Source organism: Lolium perenne, chromosome 6, assembly GCF_019359855.2.
Source record: "Lolium perenne isolate Kyuss_39 chromosome 6, Kyuss_2.0, whole genome shotgun sequence".
Taxonomy (NCBI): Eukaryota; Viridiplantae; Streptophyta; class Magnoliopsida; order Poales; family Poaceae; genus Lolium; species Lolium perenne.
The window spans coordinates 173,679,752-173,694,523 of record NC_067249.2 but is presented as its reverse complement, the minus strand read 5'-3'; the positions used below and the strand labels follow the sequence as shown (position 1 = coordinate 173,694,523).

Genomic DNA, 14,772 nt, shown 5'->3' with positions numbered 1-14,772 from the left:
GCAACTCAGACCTCATGAAGTGAATTATCCAACACACGACTTGGAATTAGCAGCAGTCATGTTTGCACTCAAAACTTGGAGACATTTTCTCTATGGAGCGAAGTGTGAGCTCTATACAGACCACAAAAGCCTCAAATATTTCTTCACTCAGAAGGAACTCAACATGAGGCAGAAAAGATGGCTAGAATTGATCAAGGATTATGATCTGACAATCAATTACACATCAGGGAAAGCTAATGTTGTAGCAGATGCCCTGAGTCGGAAGAGTACCGGAGGAGTGGAACAAGAAATATCACCGGAGTTGAGGAAGGAAATAAGTCAAGCCCAAATACAACTTTGGGAGAAAGAAGCCCATGAAGGATTATTGGCGTTGCAAGTAGCCGATGAGTTGAATGTCAACCTGAAGAATGAGATAATGATGGGTCAGCTGGACGATCCATTCATCGTTGAGGAGATGAGAAGAATAGATGAAGGAAGACCATCGGAATTTCATCGCGGAGAGTCTGGATCATTATGGTTCCAGAAAAGAATTTGCGTTCCGGATATTGCTGAAATTAAGGAGGTAATACTCCGGGAAGCTCATCAAACACCATATTCCATACATCCGGGAAGTACAAAGATGTACATGGATCTAAAGGAACTATTTTGGTGGAATAATATGAAGAGAGAAATAGCACAATATGTGGCAGAATGCCATACCTGCCAGCGAGTGAAGGCTGAACACCAGAGTCCGGCAGGGAAGTTACAACCTTTACCTATACCAGAGTGGAAATGGGAGGAAATAGGGATGGATTTCATCACCGGACTACCCATGACCAATAAAAAGAAGGACATGATATGGGTAATCGTGGACCGGTTGACGAAGAGCGCTCACTTCTTAGCAGTAAACCAGCAGGATAAAGGAGAGAAACTCATCGATCTTTACATCAAAGAGATCGTGAGTAAGCATGGAGTGCCTAAGAAGATTGTATCGGATCAAGGATCCGTGTTCACATCAGCATTCTGGAAGCAACTTCACGAGGCTTTAGGATCTAAGTTGGACTATAGTACCGCTTATCATCCCCAGACAGGTGGACAAACCGAGAGAACTAACCAGATCCTAGAGGATATGCTTAGGGCTTGTGCCCTAGATTTCGGAGGATCATGGGAAGAACATTTACCACTAGCAGAGTTTTCATATAACAATAGTTATCAAAGCAGCATCAAGATGGCACCATTTGAAGCTCTGTATGGAAGGAAGTGTAGATCACCGATATGTTGGTATGAAGCCGGAGCAAGCAAGGAGTTCAACCCTGATTATGTCAAGGAAAAACAACTAATCATTGACATTATCAGAGACAGGCTCAAGATAGCCCAAAGTCGGCAAAAGAGTTATGCCGATCAGAAGAGGAGGACATGGGAACCACAAGTTGGAGACATGGTTTATCTTAAGGTAAGCCCGATGAAAGGACTCCAGAGGTTTGGAGTAAAAGGAAAGCTCAGTCCTAGATATATAGGACCTTTCAAGATACTGAGTCAGAATCGAGGTTTAGCCTTTGAATTGGATCTACCGGGAAGGTTAGCTCAAGTTCACAATGTATTCCATGTGTCACAACTTCGGAAATGCTTAAAGACCCCAGATGAACCAATATCACATGATGAGCTGGAGTTACAACCAGACTTGACATACATCGAGAAGCCAGCCAAGATTCTCGAGGAGAGCTGGAAGCAACTCAGAAATAAAGCTATCAAGTATTGCAAGATACAATGGAAGCATCACCCCGAGAGGGAAGCCACCTGGGAAAAAGAAGAAGACCCGAGGAAAACATACCCCGAGCTGTTCAGGTATTACAACCACAACTTCGGGACGAAGTTTTCTTTAAGGGGGAAAGGCTGTAATGTCCCAGGTTTAGAGACGATCGAGGGGTAGATTTTAGAAAGGGATGTGCATTGCATAGTAAATTCTGGGGAAATTTCGCGCTTTTAAACAAAAACTGCATCGAAGGGGGACAAGTTTCTCTCTCGACACCTTACAGGGTTAGGGTTTCGAGAGTGCGACAAACTTGCATCTCACTTCACTAGTTTAGGGTTTTAAGAAGAGAGGGGAGAGTTTGCATGATTGAATTCTAAGTAAAGTGACATGGTTGAATTCAAACCAATGATGAATTTGAATTTCAAACTCAAACATTAAATAATTACCCTAAATAATTCAATTGTGAGGAAATTCATTAAGTAAATAATCAATAATAAACAATATGAACAATTTTAATAAAGTAAAGCTCATTAGGGAAAACTTTGAGCTTTATTTATTAACACACAATTTACATTGTCATTACAATATTCATAAGAGAAAATAAATGAATTATAACACATTACAAGAATTGGTGAAATTGAAAAATACAAGATAATGAAAAGAAAAGTACAAGTAATGACCCTAGTCTAAATACTACAAGATCATCTTCACTTGATCTTGGATTTGATGAACTCCATGTCCATTTTTATCAATTCTTGATTCCCTGCACAAAATCACAACTAAGAGAAGTTATGCCAAGTGGCATAGCCACTTGGCAGATTAGAAATCAAATGGAAATAAGAAATGAACAGATAGGATCAAAGTGGCCGAGCTGATCCATGCTTTGGACAAGCACCAGGACCAGGTGCACAGCACATGCTTACACACACACACACAGCCTGCTCACAGGGCTGTGTGCATGCAACACACACACACAGTGAGTCACCATAGTGACAAGCAAGAGCTGTCGACCAAGGAGAGCAAGTGAGCACCATATATAACCTTTTCAGAGCCAAACCCTAGCCATTTGCATCATCCATCGACAGGCAGCAGTGGTAAGTTACCAAGAACACCAAGAACAGCTAGAACAAGAAGAACAGCCAGTGCTGTTCAATCTGTTCAACCTCACCACTGAAACCAAATCAAGATCACCAGGAGGAGCAGGGCAAGTAAACCAACCACAAGAAATCAGCACAGAAGCAAAACCTCTGCTCCAACACACCATTTTCTAGGAGCTGGAGTGAGGTATACATATCAACATGAACAAACCAGATGGTTTTGTTCATAAATTGCACAGGCATGCTCTCAAACACACCACAAGGGTAGAAACCCTATATGTGAGTCATCATATGGCTACTGGCCAAATTGGTGCAAGTGAACAAGAGAGAAACAAATAGGAAAGCACCCTGGGAACATTGGCTATGCCAAACCAGTGACATAATCAAAGAAATCCAACAAGGGATGATCCTATCTAGCTAGTCAGCTTCACTTAGCACCTATAGCCACAACACCATCAGACAGATAGACTATCAAGTGTTTATTCATGTTTATCAACATCAAGGCTACTGGAAGTTCACTAAGTGACTAGCCAGTGAGCATCTATCCATCACAGAAAGCCACTAAATAGGGGAGCTACCCTAGGGCAGCATATGAATACTGCCAGGGTCACCTCAAACCCTAGAACAGCCAAACCAACAAGCCAGATACATATATCATCACCCTGGTTGGGTTCAAATGAAGGCTAGGGTTCCCAACCACTGTGGGCATCCATCTAGCCTAAGCCAATCTAGTGTGATGATCATCACTGTATCACAGTTCACATCAATTATCCACTCTATCAATTAAGGCAACACAGATAATTGATGTTAACAAGCAAAACTTGGAATAAATAATTGCTAATGATCTAAAGGATCATTGCAAGCATCAACTGATGCTTGAGCAAGCACCATCACACATCAGGCCAAGCTTGTGTGATGCACACACATCACACAGAGGGCAACAGTAAGGCACAGGCAACCAGCATGTGATGATCATTTGATCATCAGGGCCTGCTAAAGCATGCCAAGACAAGCTAGAATCAATCACTAGTATCCCACATTAATTCTGTACATTAAACAGCCACAGATAAGCAACAATTGAATCACAGACTAAATCATAAACCATTTTATGATTGTATCCAGAAGCATTCCATCAAGGGATGGAGCTGCCAAGTCAGTAACAATACTCAATTAAGCATGATCATGAAATTATAGCACACAGAAGAGCACTCTGGGGTACTGGCACTTGTAAATTTACAAGAATTGCACACAGCAAACAAGCCAGAACACCATAAATAAATACACTTGAGTAATTGGTGAAGATAGCATCAGGAATAGAGACACTGGCACTTGCATACTACAAGGATCATGCATAGTGATCAAGCCAGGGACAAGAGTATGCACATACAGGATATCCTAGTAGCAATAATGATCACAGGAGCCAGCCAGCAGGCCATGAGCATCACTGGATGTTCATGAACAATCACAGAAAGGCCACAGTAGGAATATAGCATGCAACAGAAGTGCATAGAGCAAAATAGAAGAGCAGCAGCAACCAGAATCCATGGCTAATGCACAGCAGCAGCATACGCATGGCAGCAGCCAGCACAGCACCCGGGCTGGTTTGGCAAGGCACACAGAGGCACAGAAGCAACAGCAGCAGGCAGTGCCAGCATCTCCATGAGGAGAGGCAGACGAGTAATTAGAGCATGGCATAGAGGAGGATGAAGAGAGGGAGAAGATGGAGGCGCATGTACCTGGAGCGAGCAGACGGCAGGCGTGGCCGTGGCGGCCACGGCGGCGCGCGCCGAAGGCACGGCGGCACCTGGCCAGGCCATGCCAGGCCCGACTAGCGCCGCAGCGCTCCGCACCACGGCGGCGAAGGCCGGCGGCGCCATCACGCCATGGCGCCAGGCTCGTCGGCAACGACAAGATCGCGGCGATTCGCCCGCGGTCATGTCACGGGAATGTTGGGGAAGAACGGCGGCGGCGGGGAAAAGCAGATCGACGCGGATCAATCGAAGCGCCGTCGAACGGCGGTTCGATTGATACCCATCTCACCGCCGGCGATGGCCGGAGTTGGCCGGAGAAAATCGGCGAAGGCGGCGGCGACATGGGAGTCGCCAGAGCTCAGAGGAGTTAGGGTTAGTGCGTGCACGAGAGGAAGGGGACGGGTGCGTCCGACAGAGCCGGACGAGCGGCTCGGGTTAGGGTTAACCGCTGGGCCGCACTGACAGGTGGGCCCAGGGGCAAATCAGTCTTTTCCAAATTTCATTAAAAAAACCAGAAACTTGGAAATTCAATAAAAATTTGATAAAAGCTCTAAAAAAATAATTAAAAATATGAAAATAGATCAGCATAAAATTCTCTATTTAAATAAAATATCAAAGAGAATTTTTGAAGACAATTAAGAATAATTCCTGTTTTGATGATTTAAATAATCATTTAAATCATACACCTAATTTCCCATAATGAAAATAAGTCCATTAATGTATTTGGACTTTAAAAACACCTTGACAACATTCCAAGGTTGTATTTTACTTTAAATCAAGTATCCTCAAATTATTCTTAGTATTAACCTCTTACATAAAATAATGACAACATCGGAAGGGGGGGAACAAACCCTAAAACTGGAATCATGCATAACTGCTTCTTTAACCATTGCCCTTATCGGACAATGATGCTATTTTTCAGAGACAGAGGACAAGGGTCAGTCCACACCTTCCAACTGCAAAACTTTGCAGTGTTCAGGCAAGTTCATCACTTGCTCATGTCATTTGAGTATTTTTATCAAATTACTTGCAAAGCATTATGGTTATCACTATTGCACAAAAATCAAAACCACTACTTTCATAACTATGAATATGACTATGTGGTGGGCAATGGAACCATGGATTGTGTTGATATGGTGGAGGTTCCATTGCACGGGTTTATATCCATCTAGGATTAAACAACAAATGTCGCCAGTGATTCTTGTGCCGTAATAACCGTGTTAACCATAAGATCTGGAGTGGGACAGACTAGTCAATCGTATTTCCACCTCTTGTACATCAACGGATGCGCTTACCGTAGCAGTTGTATCTTGCGGAGCAACTTGAGGGTGGGGAACCCATTCTAAGTCCCCACGGTCATGCTGTGCATACCGTAGCGGTTGCGGCTTGCGGAACAACTTGAGGGTGGGGATCCCATTCTAATTCCCCACGGTAATGTGGTCTATGATGGGTTGCAGCTACCAGCGAAGGAGTTTGGTTCAATCCCAGACTGTTGTCGTGGTCGGGGTCCACCCTGAAATTACGGGAATAATGGGACCGACGAGGACCCAGGGTCGGGGTTTGCAACAAAGGGTGGGTGTGCGAGGTAGCGGAGGAATATGATTGACTATGACCTTATACCGGGCCTCACACCAAAGGAAGTGTGGACGGGAAAGCTGCCCGGTTGGCACCAAGGTTAAGATCTCTTATGGGTAAAGCAACACACCTCTGCAGAGTGTAAAGAACTGTGACCTGTCACTCCCTGTTCCGGGATTGAGGAACTGCGAACGCGGCCGGAAAGGAGCTCCATGAAGTTCTAGTAAACTGGTGAAGGCTGACGGACATAGCTCTTTGAAATAAAAGCAATCTCTTGAAGAAATGTTTATCAAAACTTGCATTGGTATTAGACTTTCTGGTCTAATATCGTAGCTAGTGCATTAAACACCTCTTATCTATAATGAACTTGTTGAGTACGCTCGTACTCATACCACTCTTAAATCCCATGCTTAGATTGTCTGAATCGTCTGGAAGAGGACTGCAACAACAATGAAGAAGCCGAGATCATCGGCTATGATGAACCTGACCTCTCAGGAGGAGTGGAAGGCGTAGACTATCTCATAGTCTACGGATCCGGGGAGGCTTCCGGAGGAGAACAAGCCTAGAGATATCTGATGAGTAGTTGAAGCTGAGCAGCACGAACTCTTAATATTTAGCTGCTCGAGGAAATAAATGTTTAGTTTAATGAGACACTTATATTGTAAGTTAAGTTGGGTTCGCCCCGAACCCAGGAGTACTTCTCTTAGGACCCAAGAGGAGCTCCGAGATGACATGTGTATGTTAATTGTAATAATATGTGAATGAGTTATGGACCTGCTATGTTCTGTTGTACTACTCTGAGGGATGTAACATTTGCGGAATGGTACTTCGTGAATGTTATATCAACGACTGGCATACTACAACATGCAGTGGTATGCAGTGGGATGTAACATGCTTGAGAGGGATATCTTTGACCTCTACCTCCCTGAGTTTGATAAACCTTGGGTGATTCACTTAAGGGAAAATTGCTGCTGTTCTACAAACCTCTGCTCTTGGAGGCCCAACACTGTCTACAGGAATAGAAGCGTGCGTAGACATCAAGCTATTTTCTGGCGCCGTTGTCGGGGAGGTAAGGTAAAAGGTATTCACACCCTCCGACTACTAAGCTATTTCCTAGCACTGTTGCCGGTGTGTGAGTGCTCGAAGCTATTTCCTTTAGATTATGCTGTTATATCTTTTTGTTTCTTATTTTTATTTCACTAGTTAGGCTTAATGGAAAACAACAACAAAATTAGAGATCTTTATGAAATTTATATTGAATTAGGACATGATGCTTTTGAAGAGAAAATTAAAAAAACCTATGGAAGTTTGTCTGTATAATAGTGGTAGTAATGTTATTAGTATAATTTTTTTTGGACACCATTATTTTTAATGCTATGGAAAAACCCAATCTTGGGGAAGCTAGTTTATATTAAAATAATCTTTTTTGCTCCTCAGCTTTGGATGAAGTATTTTGCCCTGATAATGCTTTGTCTCCAATATGTGGTAATTCGAATGATGCTTGTGATATTTTCAGTCCATCTACTATTGAGGATAAAATTCATTATGATTATTCTATGCCTCCAATTTATGATGATTATAATGATGGATGTGATAGTTTTACTCCCACTATTACTAATAAAATTGATTATGCTTGTGTGGAGAGTAATGATACTTTTATGCATGTGGATCATGATAAGAATGCTTTATGCGTTAGCTCTATTGTTGAGTTTATCAATGATACCACTGAAAATTATTATGAGAGAAGGAGACATGATTTTATATATCTCAATAATATTAAGTCGCCTCTCTTTTTGTTGAAATTTTTGAAGTTGCACTTGCTTTGTCTTTTTACGATACTAGCTTCATGCTTCAATAATTTGTTTTCTTACAAGATTCGTTTGCATAGAAAGTGGGTTGGACTTAAATGTGTTTGGTATTTGCTTTTTGGTGCTCTCTTATATTCAACTCTCATCTTTATAAGAGCATCATGAAAATTATCATGCCTAGCTAAAAGGCTTTAAAGAAAAAGCGCTCTTGGGAGACAACCCATTGTTTTATTTCTGCAATTTTTGTTTTATTTTTGAGTCAAGGTACCGCCTACTACTGTAGCAATACATTTGTATCTTTATTTTCTTGCATTGTTGTGCCAAGTAAAGTCTTTGATAGAAAGTTGATACTAGATTTGGATTTCTGCACAGAAACAGATTTTTAGCTGTCACGGTTTTGAGTTTTTCTCTTTGTAGAAAAATCTAAAAATCCTAAAAAAATTCATGAGTAATCCTCAGATATGTACGACACTTTCATTCAAATGGAGATTTTCCATCTGAGCATGTTAAGTGCCTCGAAAAAATTCGTCTTTACGGAATGTTCTGTTTTGACAGATTGTGCCTTTTATTTCGCATTGCCTCTTTTACTGTGTTTGAGTGGATTTCTTTGCTCCATTAAATTTCAGTAATCTTGGGTAATGTCCAGAAGTGTTGGGAATGATTGTGTCCTTGCTGACCATGTGAATTTTTGATTATGCACTAACCCTCTAATGAGATTGCTTTGAGTTTGGTGTGAAGGAAGTTTTCAAGGATCAAGAGAGGAGGATGATATAATATGATCAAGAAAAGTGAAAAGTCTAAGCTTGGGGATGCCCCCGTGGTTCATCCCTACATATTTCGAGAAGACTCAAGCGTCTAAGCTTGGGGATGCCTAGGGCATCCCCTTCTTCATCAACAACTTATCAGGTCACCTCTAGTGAAACTATATTTTAATTCCGTCACATCTTATGCACTTTACTTGGAGCGTCTGTGTGCTTTTATTTTCGTTTTGTTATTTTCATTCTCTGAATAAATCGGATCTTAGCATGATTGTGTGGGAGAGAGACACGCTCCGCTTTTTCATTTGAACACTTATGTTCTTCGTTTTACTTTAATATTCATGGCGAAAGCTGAAAGCCTCAGCACTTATTGTTTATGTTTATGGCGAAAGCTGAAAGCCACAACACTTGCTGGTATTTGGTTGGAAACAGAAAATGCTTCATGTGGTAGTTGGTATATTGTCTTGAATAATTTGATACTTGGCAATTGTTTTGAGCTCTCAAGTAGATCATGTTTAAGCTCTTGCATCATGTAGTTTAAATCTATTAGTGGAGAACTACCGTAGAGCTTGTTAAAATTTGGTTTGCATGATTGGTCTCTCTATGGTCTAGATATTTTCTGGTAAAAGTGTTTGAGCAACAAGGAAGACAGTGTAGAGTCTTATAATGCTTGCAATATGTTCTTATGTAAGTTTTGTTGTACCGGTTTATACTTGTGTTTGCTTCAAACAACCTTGCTAGCCAAAGCCTTATACTGAGAGGGAATGCTTCTCGTGCATCCAAATCCTTGAGCCAAAACCTATGCCATTTGTGTCCACCATAACTACCTACTATGTGGTATTTTTCTGCCATTCCAAGTAAATACTTCATGTGCTACCTTTAAACAATTTAAAACTTTATTACTCCTTATTTGTGTCAATGTTTTATAGCTCATGAGGAAGTATGTGGTGTTTTATCTTTCAATCTTGTTGGGCAGACTTTCACCAATCGACTAGTGGCATATACATCCGCTTATCCAATAATTTTGCAAAAAGAGCTGGCAACGGGGTGTCCAGCCCCAATTAATTAACTTTCATTAATAATTCTCTTCACATGTTTTGCCCTGATTTATCAGTAAGCAACTTAATTTTGCAATAGACACTCCTCCATGGTATGTGAAATGTTGGAAGGCACCCGAGAATTCGGTTAGCGATGGCTTGTGAAAGCAAAAGGTTGGGAGGAGTGTCATCTATAAATAAAACTAAAATACATGTGTAAACAAAAGAGAAGAGGGATGATCTACCTTGCTGGTAGAGATAACGTCCTTCATGGGAGCCGCTCTTTGAAAGTCTGTTTGACGAGGGGGTTAGAGTGCCCACTACCATTCGTTGACAACAACAAACACCTCTCAAAACTTTATTTTTATGCTCTCTTTATGATTTCAAAACTTGAAAAGCTCTAGCACATGATTTAATCCCTGCTTCCCTCTGCGAAGGGCCTATCTTTTACTTTATGTTGAGTCAGTTTACCTACTTCTTTCTATCTTAGAAGCAAACACTTGTGTCAACTGTGTGCATTGATTCTTACATGCTTGCTTATTGCACTTATTATATTACTTTGTGTTGACAATTATCCATAAGATATGCATGTTGAAAGTTGAAGGCAATTGCTGAAACTTAAATCTTTCTTTGTGTTGCTTCAAAACCTTTTATTAAGAATCTATTGCTTTATGAGTTAACTCTTATGCAGGACTTTTTGATGCTTGTCTTGAAAGTACTATTCATGAAAAGTTTTCTATATGATTCGGTTGTTTAGTCATTATCTATTTGTTAGCAAACTCTAGACCATTGCTTTGAGTCACTTCATTCATCTCATATGCTTTACAATAGTATTGATCAAGATTATGTTGGTAGCATGTCACTTCAGAAATTATTCTTGTTATCGTTTACCTACTCGAGGGCGAGTAGGAACTAAGCTTGGGGATGCTTGATACGTCTCCAACATATCTATAATTTCTTATGTTCCATGCTAGTTTTATGCCAATAGCTACATGCTTTGTATGCACTTTATACCATATTATGGCATTTATTGGACTAACATATTAACAAGATGCCACAGTGCCAGTTTCTGTTTATTATGTATGTTTATTGCAGAAAAGGCCCAAAAACCAAAGTGCTCGGAAAAATCCAGAAAAATTACATAAATTCTATTTCGCCAGAAGACCCACGGAGCCAGAAGGGCCAGGCCAGAGGAGGCCCACGGCCTCCTCCCCATCCACTGGCGCGACCAGGAGGGGAGCAGCGCCGCCCTATGGGGTGGGCCCCTCGGGCACCCCCTCGCGCTGCCCTTTCGCCTATATTAAGCTCCTGCCCTGAAAACCCTAAAGGGAGGGACGATTTATCCAGAAGGGCTCCGTAGCTCCGCCGCCACCAAAAACCCTAATTCGGGAGACAGAAGTCTCTGTTTCGGCACCCTGCCGGGACGGGGAATTGCCCCGGAGCCATCTCCATCGACTCCATCGCCATCTTCATCGCCGTTGCTGTCTCCCATGATGAGGAGGGAGTAGTTCTCCCCCGAGGCTGAGGGCTCTACCGGTAGCTATGTGGTTCATCTCTCTCTCCCATGGTGTGATCTTTATGTGATCATGAGCTTTGTAATCTAGTTGAATATGTAGATGTTACTCTTGTCTATTATGCACTCTAGAGGTTACTTTAATATGAACTATGGAGTCACTCTCCACGGTGTAATGGTGACAGTGTGCGCATCGTGTATGATTCCTTTATGACGTTGTGGAGCTTGTTTACTCCGGCTTGAGGTGTGCTTTTGCAGCCCTACACAATGAATGGTGTTTGTTATCCAACAAGAGAGTGTTTGAGAGTAGCATTTATTTATTCAGTTATGTGATCATTGTTGAGAGTGTCCACTAGTGAAAGTATGATCCCTAGACCTTGTTTCTAAGCATTGAAACACCGTTTCCAACAAGTGCTGCTACATGTTCGCTTGCTGTCATTTTTATTTCAGATTGCAATTACTACTTATAATCATCCATATTACGTGTATTTCACTACCTCTTCGCCGAACTAGTGCACCTATACATCTGACAAGTGTATTAGGTGTGTTGGGGACACAAGAGACTTCTTGTATCTTAATTGCATGGTTGCTTGAGAGGGATATCTTTGACCTCTACCTCCCTGAGTTCGATAAACCTTGGGTGATTCACTTAAGGGAAACTTGTTGCTGTTCTACAAACCTCTGCCCTTGGAGGCCCAACACTGTCTACAGGAATAGAAGCGTGCGTAGACATCAGGGCGCACTACCGGCGTCAGCAACAGCGTGGAACCTGCACACAACACAACCAAAATACTTTGCCCAACTTACATTGAGGCTGTCAATCTCACCGGTTTTGCTAAAAACAAAGGATTAACTGTAGAGTGTGGGAATAGATGCTTGTTTGCAGTGGAATTAAAGAGAACAATGCTTGCAGTAAGTAAACAGAACATGATGATTTTATCAGTGTAAAGGAAAGGACCGGGGTCCACAGTTCACTAGAGGTGTCTCTCCATAAAGATAAATAACATGCTGGGTGAACAAATTACAACTGGGAAATTGACAGAATAAAGACCATACATGACAAGATGTTTACTGTGAAATTCATTTGGGCATTACAACATAATACATATACCATAATCCAACTGCGTCTATGACTAATAATCCACCTTCCGGTTATCATCCGAACCCCTTTCAGTATTAAATTGCAAGCAAGAGATTATCGCATTAAGCAATGTGTGTAAAGTAAACAATATAATTATCCTTAGACAAAACATTCTTGTTTTCTCCCTAGTAGCAACAACATATCTACAATCTTAGAAGATATTGTCACTCTTCCAGATTACTAGAGGCATGAACCCACTATCGAGCGTAAATACTCCCTCTTGGAGTTACAAGCATATACTTGGCCAAAGCATCTACTAGCAATGGAGAGCATGCAAGATCATAAATAACATATGACAAGTATATAATCGATCTCAACATAGTATTCAATATTCATCGAATCCCAGCAAACACAACATGTAGCATTACATAAAGATGATCTTGATCATGATAGGCAGCTCACAAGATCTAAACATGAAGCTTAAATTGGAGAACACAACCATCTAGCTACTGCTATAGACCCGTAACTACTCACGCATCACTTCAGAGGCGGGCATGGCGATGTAGAGGCCTCCGGTGATGATCTCCCTCTCCAGGAGTGTGCCGAGAAGAGCTTCAGAACCATCCCGAGCTAGGGTCGTTGATGGCGGCCGCGACGGAACTTTTCGTGGAAGGAGGCTCGGGTCTTTAGGTTTTTTTTCGAGATCGTGAATAAATAGGAGGAAGGACGAGGTCGATGGGTGTCTGGGGCACCCACACCACCCCATGCTGCATCCAGGGCCTGGGCCACGCCATGGCCTGGTGTGGCCGTCTCATGGCACCACTTCGTCTCTCCTCCGGACTCCGTCTTCGTTACAGTAAAATAGGAACTTCGGCTTTTGTTTCGCCCAACTTCGAGCATATTTCCTGTATAACTTTTCTGAAATACAAAACAACAAAAAATAGGGAACTGGCACTATGGCATCTTGTCAATAGGTTAGTTCCGGAAAATGTATAAAAGTGCAACGAAGTGTAAACAAAACATATAGAAATTGGTATAAAATAAGCATGGAGCATCAAAAATTATAGATACGTTTGCAACGTATCAACATCCCCAAGCTTAACTCCTGCTCGTCTTCGAGTAGGTAAGTGATAACAAAAATAATTCTTAAGGTGACATGCAGCCAACACAATCTTGATCAAGTTATTCTAAAAGCATTGTGAGCTGGGATCAAAGTACTCTAAACATAGCCATGATAGATATAATTCTAACAATAGAACTTAGTAACTATGTTACAACATGAAAAGTAACTCAAACAAAGGATCATAAATAATTATGCACTGAAAGCAACTGTTTGTTTTTTAGCATAGAGAAAACATAACAAAGTGGTACTCAGCTTGTCCTTTATGAAGTAGCAAAACATAAATGTCAGGACACCTTTAAAGTTCAAAGGGTGACTAGGTACAAGTAATTTGAGAACAAGCAATAGCATAATGCAAAGAGCATATTGACCGGATCACCAATGATAAAATTCGTGATCATTATTGATGTCTACACACGCTTCTATTCCTGTAGACAGTGTTGGGCCTCCAAGAGCAGAGGTTTGTAGAACAGCAGCAAGTTTCCCTTAAGTGAATCACCCAAGGTTTATCGAACTCAGGGAGGTAGAGGTCAAAGATATCCCTCTCAAGCAACCCTGCAATTAAGATACAAGAAGTCTCTTGTGCCCCCAACACACCTAATACACTTGTCAGATGTATTGGTGCACTAGTTCGGCGAAGAGATAGTGAAATACAAGTAATATGGATGAGTATAAGTAGTAATTGCAATCTGAAATAAAGATGGCAGCAAGCAAACATATAACAGAACTTGTTGGAAACGGTGTTTCAATGCTTAGAAACAAGGCCTAGGGATCATACTTTCACTAGTGGACACTCTCAACATTGATCACATAACTGAATAAATAAATGCTACTTTCTACACTCTCTTGTTGGATAACAAACACCATTCCTTGTGTAGGGTTATAAAAGCACACCTCAAGCCGGAGTAAACAAGCTCCACAACATCCGGAGTTCATATTAAAGTAACCTCTAGAGTGCATAATAGACCGTTGCAATTTAGACCGAGTACTAACATAGCATACACACTGTCAACAATAGCTATGAAAGGGGGAATAGATCGCATCAATACTATCATAGTAATAGTTAACTTCATAATCTACAAGAGATTACAATCATAACCTACGCCAAGTACTACATGATGCACACACTGTCAACATTACATCATGGAGGAGGAATAGACTACTTTAATAACATCACTAGAGTAGCACATAGATTAATAGTGATACAAAGCTCATGATCACATAAAGATCACACCATGGGAGAGAGAGATGAACCACATAGCTACCGGTAGAGCCCTCAGCCTCGGGGGAGAACTACTCC

At 41.5% G+C, this 14,772-nt stretch overlaps 1 pseudogene; it reads left to right on the top strand.

Annotated features, from left to right (window-relative positions):
- Positions 1-4,372: 4,372 nt before the first annotated feature.
- The window catches only part of LOC127310229 (uncharacterized), a 42,329-nt pseudogene continuing 31,929 nt past the window's right edge, over positions 4,373-14,772 (top strand).